Source organism: Micromys minutus, assembly GCF_963924665.1.
Source record: "Micromys minutus genome assembly, chromosome: 18".
Lineage (NCBI taxonomy): Eukaryota > Metazoa > Chordata > Mammalia > Rodentia > Muridae > Micromys > Micromys minutus.
The window spans coordinates 23,916,902-23,934,278 of NC_137953.1; the positions used below are offsets into that span (position 1 = coordinate 23,916,902).

Here is a 17,377-nt window from a genome sequence, read left to right on the forward strand (position 1 = left end):
GTGCACTTTCCACAAGTAATAAGCATTAATCAACATTATTAATATTCATAGATGGCACCCAGTTTAGTTCACATCTCATCAGATTTTCTGAGACTGAACTTCAGGTTTAAAAACTGGACTTGATTTTTTTGAGAAAGTCTGTGCCTAATTATTTTTTCTACTTCACTAGCATAGTCCATAGGTATAAATAACCTCATGCTTACCATAGAAAGATCAACAATATCAACCAACCAGGACCCTTAGGCCTCCCAGGAATTAAAGCACCAATCAAGAGTACACATGGACTGGCCCATGCTCTAGAGGCATATGTAGCAGAGGACAGCCTAATGGGGCATCAATGAAAGGAGAGGCTCCTGGTTCTGTCAAAATTGATACCCCAATGTAGGAAAATGCCAGGCTGGGAAAGAAAAAGGAAGTGGCTAGGTGGGTGGGGGAGCACCTTCATAGAAAGAAGGGAGGGCATGGGGGAAGAGGATTCCAGAGGGAAAACTGGAAATGGGGATCATATTTGAAATGTAAATAAAGAAAACATCCAATAGAAATAAAAACAGGCATGCATAGATATAGAGAAATAATGCAAAAGATAGTGCCTGAGACTACCCTACAACATATTCAAGGATATGAGAACATAAATCACACATTTGGTACTTACATAATTTTTGTTCCTAAAAGGCTTAATCTTATAAAGGAACGAATTTATTTAATTTGCAGAGCCAAACATCAGATTCTCTCAGTAATAGATTTTTACAGTTGTTGCACCATCTGTTTTAAAAGCTCCAGGATACAGGTTGTAAATACAGCTAGATATTTGTCAAGAGGATGTTTTGCTTTTTAAAGACATGGATTTCAATCTCAGCAATAACATAGTCATTCATGTACCATCTGGGACTCTAGTTAAAATGGATACTTTGCCCTCTCTGAACAGGCACACAAATTGTAAGCAGGTAATATATGTAGGCAAAATCATATACATATACCTATGCATATGCATACTCATATAAACACACACACACACACATATAATTTAAATACATAATGCTCCAGAATCATACTTAATTCAAGTCTGATCTCTAAACTGTAAGAAGGGTTCCCTAATTCTAATTCTACAAATGTACACATCATATACATAGAAAATTTATTATTAATTATAAAGAATTATTTATTACTATAAGTATTGTAAGTAATTTAAATATGATAAGAAAGTTAATAAAAACAACATAAAATGTAAGATTATTCCCTTATAACTCATCAATTGTCATGTTTATTTGTGACTCAGTGCAGCTAAGAATTGTTGGAAAAATAACATAGCTATCTGCTTCATTCTACCACCTGCTCTCACTATGAAGAAGAGAAAAAGGAACAGTCACCAACCTGGACCTTTGAAAGACATTTATGTAGAATGAGATCAGAAGATGCAGTTATATGGAAGAAATGTCATCAGGTCATTCCCTCTACACCCTTACTTATGATGTCATTTGGAGAAGGCAGCTCTGAGTTCAAGGTTGTTAGAAATTGGCACCATCAAATGAAAAAAGTGAACTTCCCCAATTCCAGGAGAAGAGTGAAGCAGAAACAGCTGAGCTCTGGGTTTCCCATGTGTGACCTATTCTCAATAGACATTAACTACTGTGTGTGCATTAATAGAAACAAGTATTTGTGAAACACAAAAGTAACAACAGTAAAGTACCATTGAAAAGATGTAGAAAAACCTTCTTCAATCTAAATTAAAACTTACAGTGTCTATAATAGAAAATGCACAACAAATGTGTAAAAGAAACAGATTAACATCAATCCATTAATAGTAGGTGATTTCCATACCCAAGATGAGATGTGTTCTAGGCTTGTATTCTTTTTATATGAGAATTAGGATACTTGCCTTTCTCCAGGAACTTGAGCTATTTGAAAGTCCTGGGGGAGCTCTATCTCTCTTCCTATGTCTCCCTCTCTCTTTCTATCTCCCTCTCTCCCTCTCTCTCCCTTTCCCTCCCTACCCCTCTCTCTTTCTCTCCCCTTTCTCTTTTTCACTCTATTCCACCCCACTATGTCTTTCACACTTTTCTGTCTTTCTTTTTCTATATCCATGTTTATAGCAGGAGACAGGGAAGAAGCTGCAGCAGAGAAAAGGAAGCCCCAATGAGCTAGAGCCAAGCAAATTGGCCCAGATGGCTATATAACTGGAGCTTAGACAAGCCCAGATGAAACATTGTATGTGATAATTTCTGTTATAGCTAGAATGTAAATTCTACTAACCTGGAAGTTAGGTAGCTGTGCAGATAATATTATTTTTAAAGCATATTAAAATATAAAGTCTCTCTCCCTCCCTCTCTCCCTCTCTCCCTCCCTCCCTCTCTCCCTCTCTCCCTCCCTCCCTCTCTCCCTCCCTCCCTCCCTCCCTCTCTATGTCCCTCCCTCCCTCCCTCTCTCTCTTCCTCTCTCTCTCTCTCTCCCTCCCTCCCTCCCTCCCTCCCTCCCAGCCTCCCTCCCTTTCTCTCTCTCTTCCTCTCTCTCTCTCTCTCTCTCTCTCTCTCTCTCTCTCTCTCTCTCTCTCTCCCTCTCTCTCTCTCTGTGTGTGTGTGTGTTTCATACAACAATATAAATGGTGTGATGTCAGAAGATACCCTAAGCAGGATATTTTAGAAAATATTTTTTTCTAATCAAGTCTTTTTTTTCCCGACAACATTTTTATTTACAAAAAAACAGATACATATACAAATTGTTAAAAGCATTTTAGCATAAAATATATGAATATATATTTTGTTAGTACTTAATTTTTTGAAAAGGATAGATAGAATGCATTGAAATCTTACTATTTACAATCATCATAAAGTGTATGTAGAACAAAACATAACATGAAAATTGTAATCCTTTAAAGATTAAACATAATGATTTTTAACTACCAAAAACTGCCACAAAAATATTTTTTTTACTACAGGCCATTATAGAAAACAGATGGAGAATTCCATGGTGGTTCTTTCGTTCATGAAGAATGAGAGGTGACTATAATTAACTCATTGAAGAAGTGCCTACAATTGCACTTGATAGCCAGATGGGATTTATTTTCTTGACCAGATTTGTATAGCCCCTGATACATATAAGCAGATAGTGACCTCACATATGATTTCTAAAGATATATGTTCATAAAACCTACCAAAAGCAATTTTGATTTTATTTGGAAATTCCAGGATTAAATTTATCTCAAAGTACATTAATTTTCATCCCTACTGTATGAGTTAGTTCAAAGAGATCTTTTTTTTAATATAACATGAGCTTACTTTGATATGCTTAAAAGTCAGTTATTTCATTACATATTTATAGAGAAAGAGATTATACTTACTCAATTTTTGTATATAGTGTATAGACAATGTTACATGAAAAGCAATATGCAAATAGAAAATGAATTCAACACTTCCTGAAAGGATTTGATGCTCACATACCAACTAGGTTCACAAAGTAATAATAAACACACTTTTGGTACCTACTAATGTCAAAATATTTTTCTAGCCCCATGTCTAGTTTTTTAATAATTCTATAAAACATAAATTACCATCCTCATTTTGCAGAGAAAAATAAATTATTTGCAGCCATTAAAGTAGTTCTCATAACTAGTAAAGAATAGATTCAGAATTTGTTTATCTGTGTTTTATCTCAATGACAGTATTTTTCATTTTATACTCTGGGCAATACTTAAAACTACATATATTAAAAATAATGAAAGTGAACAAAAAAGCATCAAAAATTACTGTTGATATTCATGTAATGTATCAATGTCCCGAGTTCAATTATGCAACTCTTCACAGCACTCTGTGACTTATAAATGACTTACTACTTCTCTTTATTGGATGGAAGTTACTGAGGCAAACACCAGTTAATACTTTCACTTTTATGCTCAGGTCCACTAACTGTTAACTAGGACTGACTTACCCCTATTTCTGAGGTAGACATCACAGTGCATGTGTTGGCTGCAGGATGAGAGGGTTGTGACTTCTCAACTGTGCCATGCCTCCTAAACCACTGTACGTTTAATGTTTTTTTTTTTTTTTTCACAATCAAAGAGATCTTGAACCTCTTGTTCATCCTGAAGATGTCAGGCTAATTTACCATACAGATGAGAGTATGATGGTCCTAAAGGTAAGTAGAAAGTAACAGCTTTGGGGATTTTTTTGCATTACATGCACATTAGAAGATGGAGACATAATTCCAACCAAAATTCAAGGAGTTTTAAAAATTTTATTTGTCATTTTATTCATTTACATTTCAAAAATTATCCCCCTTCACAGTTTTCCTTCCACAAACCACCTGTCACATTTCCTTTCCCCCCCTTTTTTTTCTACAATGGTGCTCCCTACCCACCCACTCCTCCTTTACCACCTTAGCATTACCTTAAGCTCAGGCACTGAGTCTTCACTGGGCCAAAGGCATCGCTTCCCATTGAGGCCAGATAAGGCCATCCTCTGCTACATATGTTGCTGGATGTTGGAGCCATGGGTCTTCTCCATGTGTATTCTTTGCTTTGTGTTTTATTCCATGTGTGCTCTAGGAACTCTGGTTGGTTGATATTGTCATTCTTCCTATGAGGTTGCAAACCCCTTCAGCTCTTTCCTTCCTTTCTCTATCTTGTCCATTGGGGTCCCTTTGCTATGTCAGATGGTTGGCTGTGAGCATATGCATCTGTACTGATAAGGTTCTGGAAAAGCCTCTCATGAGACAGCTATCTCAGGCTCCTCTCAAAACTGCAATGCTTCTGTACAACAAAGGACACTGCAAATATAACAAAAAGGCATTCTGCACATTGGGAAATGATCTCCATATGACAAAGAGCTAATTTCCAAAATTTACAAGAAACTCAAGATGTTAGAAACCAACAACACAAATAATCCAAGTACAATGTGTGATATTGAGCTACTGAGAATCCTCAACAATAGAATCTTGAATGGCTGACAAGCTCTTTACAAAATGTGCAGAGAATATCATTCTGAGTGAGATAACCCAGTCACAAAAGAACAGACATAATATTCAGTCACTGATAATGGGATACTAATCCCAAAAAGCTCTGAACACCCCAAAACAACTCACAGACTGTGTGAAGTTCAAGAAAAAAAGAATATATTTTAATTACAATAGAACTGTGTCACATCCCCCTTTCCTTCCTACAGCCCCTCCCCATTACTCTCCTATCCCCTCAAATTAATAACCTCTTTTCCTATATTATTGTTACATATATACATATGTGTATGTGTACCCACAAATACTTAATTACAACATTAAAAATGTATTCATACACTTTTATGCAAAAATGCTTAAAAATTTGTACATTTATCTTTGTTTTTTAAGTTATGTTTTTCAATAAGAAAAAAAACATAATATGCAAAATTCTTGGTTATCTGGGAAATGAAAATTAAATAACTCCTTGGAACCATTTTTGTTTCAATTATTTTTATTTACCTTCCAGTTGTTGTCCCCCTCAGTCTCCCCTCCAGAACTTTCTCATTCCACTCCTCTCCCCCTTTGTCTCCAAGAGTTTGCTCTTCCCCTAACAGACCACTCTCTAACCTAGAGCCTTAATGCTCTCAAGGATTGAGGAGGTCTTAGTTCAGATAAAGTAGACATCTTCCCAGGGCCTGGTTAGTGGCTCAGTCTCTGGAAGGTCATTGGGGTTTGGGTTAGTTGAAATGCTTGGTTTTTTATGGCATCACACTCACCTTTTCAGCTTCTTCGACTCTTCTCCTAATTCAACCAAAGTGGTCCCTGACTTCAGTCCAGAGGTTGGATGTAAGTATCTGCTCATCTCTCACTCAGCTGCTGGCAGGGTCTCTCTGAAAACAGCCTCACCATGCTCCTGTCTCTAAGCACATCTTAGCATTGTAGTGGCCGACCTTGGTTCCTGCCCACTCCTAGAAGATGTATCTAAATTTGGGCCATTCATTGGAGCTACTTTTCTTCAGTCTCTCCTCTGTTCTTATACCTGCAATACTTATTTATTTATTTCATTGGATATTTTGTTTAACTACATTTCAAATGTTAGCACTTTTCCAGTTTTCCCTCTGCAAATGCTCTATGTCATGTAGCTCATTCCCTGCTTCCGTGAGGATGCTCCCTCAAACACTCACCCACTCCTACTTTGCCATGAGCCATACCTGGACAAGCTAATAACTAGAAGATGATCATCCTGAAATCGCAGGCCTCGGATTATTATATAATCTATAACTGCTTTGCATTTACTCAGCAACGGTGTAAGGGATTCATTTGAGAAAAGATTCCAGGTATTAATGTGCTTATCTTGTTATTATTAAACATATATAACAATTATTAAGTAATAGCATACTGCTTTGGAGTAGATTTTTGCAGATCTACAAAGATGTCCTGTCATGTAGCGATGCTGGTTAGACAAGTAAATGGCTTCTTAAGTCTTAATGATGATCTTACAAAATTCCTAAATTACAATTGATTATTAAGCTCTTTTATAGTGAGAATGCCAGTAGGCCACTTCAGATAGCCAAAACAGCAATGAGAAGTTTACCAGTCTCCAAAGTGTCACCAGTCAATTACTTTTAGATAGTAACCAGACTTTTTTCCTACTCAGAGCACATTAAAATAGGTTGCAAAACAATTAACCAAAGGTCATAAAAATGGACCTAAGGATTTAATATATGTGCTAGGACAGAGGATAAAATAATGACTGAGTTTATCTCTACACATGTCACTAATAACTTAGTTACAGTTTCAAACCTTCAGAGAACCTGTGGAGCTGAGACAGGTGATAGATGTTTAGCCAGATAGTTACTCTAATGGTTATGCATGTAAACATTCTCTGTTGTAATCTTCTATTTCAGTCTATGATTCAATTTTTGTGTGAATTTGTGATGAACTTTGTAATATATGATCATGTCTTCGTTAACATGTATAGTACTGAGGAGAAAGAGATAAAGGGAAGATAGAAGAAACTTTTTCCCTTACTAGAATTTTTCCCTTTCCCACATACAAGAATATTTCTCTTTCCTGGCTCTAGATCTTTCTGCTTTGTCCCTTAACTATCTTTCATAACAAACTTTCTACAACTTAGTAATGAACATTATAATCATCTTTCTAAGTGTTCTTATTTCTTCCTGGGACTTCAGACTCGCAGGCTGAAAGTTAGAGCCCAGCAGATACTGCTGAGATAGAACAAAGGCCACCATTACTCAATCTTCTCATGTTGGCCTACATGTGTCAATCCCCTAAACTAGCAGCCTTTACCATCAGAAAGACAAAGAACATTTGTCGGACTTTTTAGAAGTTATCATCAGCATTTAGAAAGCTATAAATTCTTGAGATCCTCAGACTTTAAATTATCACCAGAATCATACTTTGTGCACTCTATTTCTAACCTCTTCATGCAGGGAGGCTCTTCGCAGAGGAGTTCAAAGTGAAATCTATCATCACCAAATGAATTTACCAGTTCTGTGACTTGCTTACATTTAATTGAGATGTTTTCAAAAGAGGTTACATAGGAAACTCCACACAACACACTACATTGTCAGGGCCATTGTTTGCTCCCAACAAAGCAGTGGTAAAACCATATTCCTGAGGATATCAGTACACAACTCATTGAACATGAAGAAATGTAGGTTGTAAGTATAGGGGTGCTTTACCTTAACTGTTCAGAGTCCATGATATTCAACAGGACCATGCACAGTACAAGGAGATAAAGTTAGACACGAACCCAGTAAAAAAAAAAACTCTCAAAATATAATAATGACTGACCATCAAGATATGGTTGTGCAATTGTGATATAAAGCCTTTGAATTAAGCACTACATGATCCGTAGCCATTTCCAACACTGCTTGCATAGTCAAGAATCTAAGACTAGATAAGCCAGGGCAAAAGAGGAAATCAAATACTGGTGTTCTTGTAAAAGACTGTAGCTATAAAATGTTCTTAATGGCACTATACTGGATTCATAGAGCTGAATCTTGCTAAATCACAACCACAGAAGCTTCCTCACTCAGCAGATGGTAGGAAACAAAGAGACCTCCAGCAGGTAAATATGTAGAGAGTGAGAGACCTTGAGAAACTCAGTTCTTTATTTGATGTCCTCATTAAATTATTTTGCTAAGGGCTTTAAGAACTCTAGGAGTGCTGGTAAGCACAAAACACAGAGTAGTCAGAGGATGCTATGGAAATTAAGCCTTCAAAACCCAGCCCAATATATATATATATAAACCAAGAGGCTGTGGCAGCACGCACAGAGACTGTCCAGGTTTTACCTTAGAGTGTGCTCGGGTGGAAGTTGATACAGACATCTGTTACTCAAAAACTATCTTTCTTGGATAGCCAGTTGCAATTGGAAAATTCATTTACTCCAAGGGTTTCTCACATGTGGAAATAAATCACTCTGCCCTGCAGAAGATGACCAACAGAAAATTCCTCTCAATATCATCTTTAAAGGTTGTTTGCCTGTGTATGCATGCACGCACACGCACACACACACACACACACACACAGAGAGAGAGACACACACACATGACTTAAGATATTGTACTCTTATAAGGAAATTGTGTTGAACTTGAATGCTTCTAGGTCTTCACATCATCTCCTACTGAAAGTGTTTCTTCTTCCTTTCACTTTTTCTTAATGTGTTTTTCCCTATTTTGGTTTAAGTTTGTTTTAAATTATTGAGTTACTGACATTTAGTTTATTATTATCGATTATATGCCTTTCTCTTTCTTAGGGACAAACAAAAAGTACATGGATTTAGAAGGAAAAGTAGATGAGTGAGAACCGAGAGGACTAGAAGAAGGGGAAAATATAATCAGAATATATTTATGAAAAAATTTCCCAATAAATAGAAAAATATAATTGTTAAATGGTTGGTAATGGTTGAACCTTAGTGATCCCATAACAGAGGGTAAGTGATAAAAGAATCCATATCTGGCACAATCCTACTGGTAAGATCTTATTTGGTAGGCTCCAGGTACAGAAGAGACATATTCTATCAGAGCATGAGAAAAATGGCTTCTAAAGAACATTAGCAATGGTTGTCTTCTGGCCACAAAGTTTACATGAATACACCATGTTTGTATGTGCACATTTACTCAAGCATATGCATGTTCACCAAATTCAAACTGTACATATGTATCTGTACATAAATATTTTTATTTACCAATAATATTTCAATAAATAAAGATTAAGAAAGGTACAAGTAAACACACAGAAGAAACTTTTATAAGAGACTAATTGAGTAACTGTGCTTTATAATGGGAAATATAAATTTGCATTAACTTCATTATCTAGAAGAAGTTGAGATAGTAAATAGAATTAAAGCTCTGATTTTGACAAATCTTTATAGATGAGAAAAGATTGAAATAGTTTCAAGAAAAGACTAACAATGTCACTATCAGTGAGAAGCTTCTTTTGAATATTCTTAGCATCAAAAACACTTAGGATTAAGCAAAAATAATGAAGAAGATAATTCATGTGAGCCATAAAATGAACTGAGTTGCATATGTAGTAGAGGATGGCATTGTCTGGCATCACTGGGAGATGAGGCCTTTGGTCCAGTGAAAGCACATTTTCCCAGTTTAGGGGAATGCCAAGTCACTAAGGTAGCGAGGGTGTTTGGGAGAGGGAGCACTTTCATGGAGACAAGAGGAGGGGGAGTAGAGATGGATGTAGGGGAAAAGGGATAACATTTAAAATTTAAATACAGAAAATATTCTATGAAAAAGAAAAAATTAAAAGAAATCTATAGTGCTTGGCATATGTAATGTCAAATGAATATATGTATATGATATGACAAACATTATTTGAGTCATATGATGAATGTTACTTTGAACAAGTAAAGTTTACAAATATCTGTAATTTAGGAATGGTATAACTCTTGTACATAAAAAAGGGAATCATTGTTAAAGGAAGGAAGATAAATTTTTTTTTAGAAAATCTAGTGGTACTTGCAGTGCAAATTTTTCAGCATGCCGATTATTCTCTTATCAGAACTGATTTGTATCAAAGGAGCAATTGTGGGATAGGCATACATCAGAAACTTCTGAACAGTCAGGATGACTGGGTCATACATCCATAACAAGATTGAGGTGAGTGCCATGATGAAGTCCACCCAGTACATGACCACAAAAAACACTACTAGCAACAGAATCGTCTGGGTGGCCCTTTTCTCTGGGGATTGCTCTCAGATGGCTGATGCTATGAAGATGCTTGCATTGCCTCTGATGTCTGCACAAGATAATCATCATGTATGCACTTGTGGTCAGCATGACTCCTATGAGAATTATATCCCTGGACATTGTTACTGTTGTATTTAGTCCCCTGAAGATGTTGTTCATGGGTAAGAGTGAGCAGGATTTAGTGACCTTCATCTGGTTGGTCACACTCACATTTGTAAAGCCAGCAACATAGAAGATCCACCTACAACAGAATGATAAATTGAAAAACCAAAGAAAGAAAAAAGCATAGATGATGTGTGTTTTTACTTTCTGCTTAAATTTTGCCAGCAAAGAGGTACTGGGACTGATAGTGACAGCCTGTAACACACTCAGGAGGCAAGTAATGCAGATGGAGAGACCTCTCATCACTCTGTGTATGTAAAAAATTGTCTTACATTTGATGTCATTCCCAAATTTTAGTGACTCTAATACATATTCAATCATATTATCCCCTCCAGTGAGAATCATCATTGTGTGAACAAAGGTCAATTGACAGGAGATCAGGTCCATGGGCTTAGGTCTGTGACCTAGGATTATGGAAGTATAGAAAAAAATGAGAAACATATTGGCTAGGACTCCAAGTCCAGCTTGTATATAAAAGACATTTTCTAATGAGGACATAACTGGAGACTATATTCATCTTAACAGCGTAGCAGATGTCAATTTCCTATATCTGAAATAAAAAAGATTGTACATGTGAAACTTACAATTCGTTAGACTGTATGCTTAAATCACTATTTGATTGTGTCTATGAATTCTTCATTAAACTATTTCTTCAATATTTGATATTCCAGACAGCACATTATATCTTACATTTCTATTTTTTATCCATGATTCTGCTGACTTAAAAATTATGGATAATAAACACATACATGGTTATATTAGAATGGAACAAACACTTTGTCTCATGCACCTTACTAGAATGACTTTGAAATCTAACTCTACATATTTCAATTGTATCACTGAGTAGTTAACTCCTAAAACGTAGTAATGACTACAGAATATTAATCATGTCCATATAACTGAACAAAATGTGTTTTGATCTGGGGGAAAAATCACTAAAGCAACTCTATACATCAGACAATTCTATTTCACATTCCATAATGTTACCATGCTCCTTTTCAACTATCCATGTTTTCACTCATAATTCATATGCAATCACAATAATAATCCATGATTATCTCAGTATTTTAATTACTCAAATGTCTATTTCAATTAATTGATTTTCATATTTTTCCCATGAAATTTTTCATCTTCATCGTTTAGAATTAATGACACATATACATTGGATTCCATTAGTAGACATTCCACACCCTAATCATAATACTTGTAATAGTTAATAATAGTAATTAGTAATAGTTAACAATTTAACTATTAGTGTTATAAATGGTCCTACATGGATTCCAGCTCACTTCCCATCACATTCAAACTCTTTGTGAACTCCACTTAAATATTAAAAACTACTATTTTCCCGTCTTTTTTTTGTGGGGAAGAATCTAAATCACTAAGAACACGATGCCTTATGGCTCATTCTAGCTATGAATCTTGTTATTTTACCTAGCTAACCACCTCTCCATTATTGTCTGCCCCACATCTACCTAAGAGCTCACCCATTTTCCTTGATGATAAATTTTTATAAATGGCATTTCTTTCCACCTTGTCCCTACTTCTGTACATTCCTGCCCCTTCCCTACTAAGCAGTGATGTCTCTCCCAAGTCCTCGATGAGGATCTTGTGTGCTGCTGTCCTGCTGACTATGGCTCCCACACTCAGCGCTGTCCAGTGTTGCTTTCCTGGTTTCCATAGTTTCGAAAGTTTGCATAATTATATCTGATGAGGTGAATCTAGGAGCCTCCATGAAGAAAGAACATGTGACATTAAGAGAAACAATATTTCCCATAAATTATGACAAACATGTAATGCTGAAGTTGGCCACACTGATATTCTGTTGGTGAAATCCTGTTTGACATCCCATACATTTGAAAATAAGGTCCCAAGTATTATATATCACCAGGACTCAAAAAATTTTACAGTTTCAGTCAACAGTCTGACCTTTGAAGTTTATGTAAGTTACTTGGTCTGGTTACCAGGATTATTTTATTATTGAATTGATTTAATCCAGGACTGTAAAATCAGCTTTGTGAAAAAAAAGACACAAAATATAATTGTACTGCACAGGATCTTGTAAGAAAGAGTGCCTAATTATATCTTTCAGTTCACTTTTATATTCCTCATATAGAGATACATGTATGCATGCGTGTATAGAAATAATATGTTAGTTGAAGAGACTGTCCTATAATGTCCCCATAAAGATGACATGATAAATCACACAATTTATATTTACATGATTTTTTGACCTAAAATATTTAATGTAGTAAAGGAATAAATTAATCTCAACTGCCAGAGCCAACCCTCTCATTCTCATCTCAACATACAATTACAGTAGCTGCACACTGATATTCAGTGTGCAGAAAATCTGTGGGACTGAGATTACTGAGATAGATTAATGTTTAAAAGAACTTTTAACTCTTGAAAAGGACTTTTGTAAGATTCCCAGCAATGACATTATGGCCCACGACCAACTGAGTCTCTAGTTTGGGCAATCAACTGCCTGTGTCATGGAATTTTGATGGTATACATAAATGCCAGCAAGCAATAATTCATGTATATAAAATATATGATTCATATATAATTATAAAACAATTTGAGAATAATTCTTAACTCAAGCCCTACTCACTAAACTGAAAGATATATAAATTTCTAAATTGTAAATGCACAAAATATATATGTATAATATTTATGTATTACTTTTACATATAATATATTAATATAGCACATCTAATATGATTAATATAAAAATGTGATAATATAAAGTAACAACTAGCAATAAGAAAGAGGAATACTCCTCCACTATTGGTAGGGTTGTAAACTGGTACAAATAATCTGAAATCAGTCTGGCGATCCTTCTGAAATTTAAACATAGTACTACCTAAAGACCCAGTTATTTCATTTTGGGGCATATACGCCAGAGATGGTCCAACATACAATAAGGCACATGCACTGCAATGCTTATAACAGCCCTATTCATAACAGCCAGAATCTGGAAAGAACCCAGATGTCCTTCAGTAGATGAATGGATACAAAAATTGTGGTATATTTACACAATGGAGTACTACTCAGCTCTCAGAAACAACGACTTTATAAAATTCCTAAGAAAATGGATGCATCTAGAGAATATCATCCCGAGTGAGGTGACCCAATCACAAAAGAATAGAGATCATATGCAGTCACTGATAATTGGTTACTAACTCCATAAAGTTCTCAAAACCCCAGAAACAACTCACAGGCTATGTGAACTTCAAGAAAAACAAACACCAAAAAACAAAAAGAGAGAAAAAAGAAGCCTCAGTCTTTCTTAGCAAAAAAATAAATAAATAAATAAATGTATAGCACCCTCACAAAGTGTGGTTCACCTGGACCTTAAATCACTAATAATTCAACAGCTAAGATAATAGCCTTGGGGCGATTTTTGTTATTCATAGGTCATTATGCTTAATCTATACTTAACAAGAAATCTGTTTCCATGTTACGCTCTCTCCCACATGTACTTCATGCTTATGGTAACTAGTAGGATTTCAATGCATGCTATCAGACCTCTAAAAGAATTAAGTACTGACAAAAGTATTCAGATAATGATATGCTAAAATGCCTTTAAAAATCTGTATATGTATCCCTCTTTTTAAAAAAATAAAGTGGTAAAGATATAAAAGAATTTTTATTTTTCTAATGATATGTTCTTAAAGTTCTATACACATCTGTTGCTGTCTCAGTGCTTATCACGTACAGAAAATGACACATCTTATTTTCTCAAGTGGCATCTTTTTCTCTGGTTCACTGAAGCTAAAACTGGACTAGAAAAGACCATAGCTACCATGACTACAGAGCTGTCATTATGTGCATCCAAAGAAAATGTGCTTGATTTATTTGAAAACAATTTGCAGTGCTGGGGCCAATCAGATTAGTTTAAGTTGTAATATATAGTTGTAGGTACTAATACCCAAAGTGTGTCAATACAATTTAAAAGAATAGAGAAGCCATCAGGATTTAATATTTCGAAAACAAATATCCAAGCAGTGTGCAGGCAACTATCTCATGTGATGTGCAATAAGAGACCAAGAGCTGCTTTCTATTTAACTCTACATTATTTCTTTTCATTTTTATTGGTTATTATTGGAGGTTCTCCCTCTCCCAACCACCTATTCACAGCTCAGTCCCTTGGCATTCATCTACAATGGGAAAATGAGCCTTCACTGGACCAAAGGCCTCTTCTCCCACTGATGCCAGACAATGCTATTCTGTGCTACATGTGTAACTAGAGTGTGGTTCTCTACATTTTAAAACAAATATCATTTTATCTCCTCATTATCACCGGTTTCAATTTTCAAACATTTTGATTCATGAATTTATGTTGATTTTACCTTCTGTGCAGTGGAGATTTAATAATCTAATAGACATGTAAACTGAATAGATGACAAGTATCTATTTTATTTGAGGCTTTACCACATTTAGTGAGTGAGGACATAAAAGCAGTATTACAGCTCAGCAAGAAGATAGAGTGAGCATGTGACTTTCAGTTGAGAAGACATATGGTGTTGCTAGATACACTGTTTACTGTCAGCAACAAGAAGACTTCATGAATCTTGGGAGATGAGAACTTTGGCCACAAATCTAGTTTCACTAAATCTTTAGGGAATAGATAGTGACAGCAGAAATACACAGTGATTATTACTAAGGCATCAATTAATCATCATTATTACCTGATTGATACTTGTAAATAACTTAAATGTGTGAACTGTTCTTTGGGAATTGGGTTTAGCACAGGGGTTACAGAAAGCACACAGAAGCAGTCCTACCCAAAGTTTCATCACTAGTTGCATGGCAGAATTTGAAAATATATGAAATTATTCAGAGAGAGAGAGAGAGAGAGAGAGAGAGAGAGAGAGAGAGAGAGAGAGAGAGAGAGAGAGAGAGATTGAATTATTCGACTATTTAGACTAAGAATTGTGCAACAACACAGTGGTAGCCACGGCTGCCAACATGAATACTTTTACATAAAGTGATTAAAAAACTGAGAGTTATATACAATAAGCTTGTGAAATTTAAGAAAATGGAGAATGTGTTCTTGGTATTGATTAACTTGATCAAATGCAGGGGCCCTGCATAGTGTACCAGTGCAGATATTTCATGTGAATTAACAAAAAGAAACTATAGAATCTGTAACAATTACAAAAACAAACTAAATGATTATCATTTGGAAATTTTAATATTGATGCTATGTGGTCAGTGTTATAATGACATTATCTGGAAAGTTTTTATCCAATTTTGGAAAATCTTCAATTTCCTAAATCTATGTTACATGTTCTACCTTTCAATGTTGTTGTTGTTTTGTGTGTGTGTGTGTGTGTGTGTGTGTGTGTGTGTGTGTGTATGTGTGTGTGTTTTTGTGTGTGTGTGTGTGTGTGTGTGTTGCGGAAAATACGGAGGGTGACACCAACCCATGAAGCTGTACAATTGTGTTTTTTAATTATTGGAGGAACTCTTATGGTTTTTGGCATTAAATCATTTTATACTGTTGGAGAATTGCAAATATTTTTCTCAATGTGACTGAAGAGTTTGCTCCAAAACATAGCAGTAGTAATGTTAAAATGAGTAAGTGACAATTTGCAATATTAAAACTGATTCCCTATTCACCGAAACACTGAATCATCTACTGTAATTCATACAGTTTATCTATTTGAACAATAAGCTTCCATGGATTTAATAAATAAGCAATGTGAAATGTACAAATCCTTTTGAAATCCACAAAAAAGATTTACTTTAGTAGAAATCTTTGCAATAGAGTAAAAAAATCTCAATTTCTTAGAAAAACTTTTTAGATCATGTTAATAATGCCTAATAATTTCTTATGCCTTGAGTTAAAATTTTCATAAGAATTACCAAGTGTATGCAGAAAAGCATAACAAACTAGAAAATTACTCATAAACAGTAAAATAATTAATATTTCTTGTATATTCCTAGGTTAAGTTTTATTGAAGCAAATATACTCTGTTAATGTGAGAAAAGCAGTAAAATGAGAAAATACAAAACACATTTAAAAGTAGCTTAGTACTATAAATCTACTTCTGAATACAAATAAAGGTGTGCTCTTTGTTTTTACCTTTTAAGGTATTTCAGTGTTTTGTTACAGGAATAAAAAATTAACACACTTGGCATTTGAAATTTATAGAGTACACACTCAGGAGAAATCTTCGAAGATGTGCTAAGTTATTATATCTGGAGTGACTTTTTATATGCACATTCATTGAAAATGATGGGTTTCATAACATGTTCATTCAAAGTACAATACCCTTGATAAACTTTATCCTTTAGCCATTCCTAGCTCTCCATTCTTTCGTTAGACCCCTGTCCTCATTCCAATACTCTTATTCTAGTGTCACATATATAATCAGACTATATTGAGTTCTTTTACAAATGGTTACAACTTACACCTCCATGTCTACATTCATCTGTTGAATGCTTATCATACATTATGACTCAAAAAGAATATTCTAAGCAGAGACTTCTCAAATCCTTCAGTACAGAATCTCCTGCTTCCTTCTATCATCTACTTACAGCTCTAACTATAATGAAGAGAACAAGAAACACTCACCAGCTTGGCCTTTGAGGAACATTCTTGTAGAACACGTCTCTATGAAGTGGTTATAAAGAAGAAATGTCATCAGCTCATCTCCCAGTAGTCCCATAATAATCGTGTCATCTGGAGAAGATAATTTTGACTTTGAGGTCCTTAACAAAGTGGTGCCATCAAATGGAAAAATGAACTTCCCTAATTACTGGCAATCTGTACAGTAGGAGCAGCTGAGCTCTAAATTTTCCATGTGTGATCAATACTTTTCAGGCAAAATATGTCTGTGTGGATTACCTGATCCCAGCCTTTTTGAACAAAACAAAAGTAACAATAATAATATTTTATTTGAAAGGAGTAGAAGATATTTAAGATTCCCCAATGTATCCTACCTAAGTTGCAAAACTTCCACAGTAACCTCCATAATTACTTGAGAGTGACTGCAGTGTCTCACTGAGAAATTATAAGCTCTTGTGATAAATTATGAAAATGCTGC

At 35.1% G+C, this 17,377-nt stretch overlaps 1 pseudogene across 1 annotated transcript; it reads right to left on the reverse strand.

Moving 5' to 3' along the window:
• Positions 1-9,916: 9,916 nt before the first annotated feature.
• Positions 9,917-10,817, reverse strand: LOC308432229 (vomeronasal type-1 receptor 100-like; annotated as a pseudogene). The gene has a single exon. The product of its transcript is annotated as a vomeronasal type-1 receptor 100-like (transcript).
• Between the last annotated feature and the right edge of the window lie 6,560 nt (positions 10,818-17,377).